A 759-nucleotide genomic window follows, 5' to 3' on the forward strand; every position below is an offset into this window, starting at 1 on the left:
AGGCAAGTATCAAAAATGAAGGAATTCACAGAGTTACAGAAGGATTCAGCTCAAAAAGCAGAGAAAAAGAGCTTACTGGCGAAAAAACGCCAGTAAGGGGCATTTTGGGCGTTAAACGCCAGAATGGGTACCATTATGGGTGTTTAACGCCAGGAATGGTGCCATTTTGGGCGTTAAACGCCAGGTGTGCAGCATCCTGGGCGTTTTAGAAAAACGCCCAGTGATAAAGGAATTCTGGCGTTTAACGCCAGCCAGGGCACCTGGCTGGGCGTTAAACGCCCAAAAGGGGCAACAAATGGGCGTTAAACGCCAGAATGGGTGCCATTCTGGGCGTTTAACGCCAGAAAGGTGGGGGGACCACAATTTTGTTTTCAAATCAATTTTTTTCAAACTTTCCTTTTCTTACCCATACTTTTCTACAAGAACACATTTCAATCTCTCATCATTCACTTTCAAATTTTCAAAAATCTAAAATCATTCTTCAAATCTCTCAAATCAATCCCAAATTTTGTTCAAAAAAAAAAACTCACCCTTCTCTCAATTTCTTTCCATATATTCTCAAATCTCCTTTCAAATTTTTCTTTTTCTTCGAAATCTCTCCTCCCCCCCTTTATAAATACACGTTCATCCCCCTAATTCCCCCACACCATTCGAATTTGCTCCTCTCTTCTCTCTCTTCTTTCCTTTCTTTTGCTTGAGGACAAGCAAACCTCTAAGTTTGGTGTGCTTTTCCGTGATCACTAAGCCAAGATTCATCAA

Source organism: Arachis duranensis, chromosome 5, assembly GCF_000817695.3.
Source record: "Arachis duranensis cultivar V14167 chromosome 5, aradu.V14167.gnm2.J7QH, whole genome shotgun sequence".
Taxonomy (NCBI): domain Eukaryota; kingdom Viridiplantae; phylum Streptophyta; class Magnoliopsida; order Fabales; family Fabaceae; genus Arachis; species Arachis duranensis.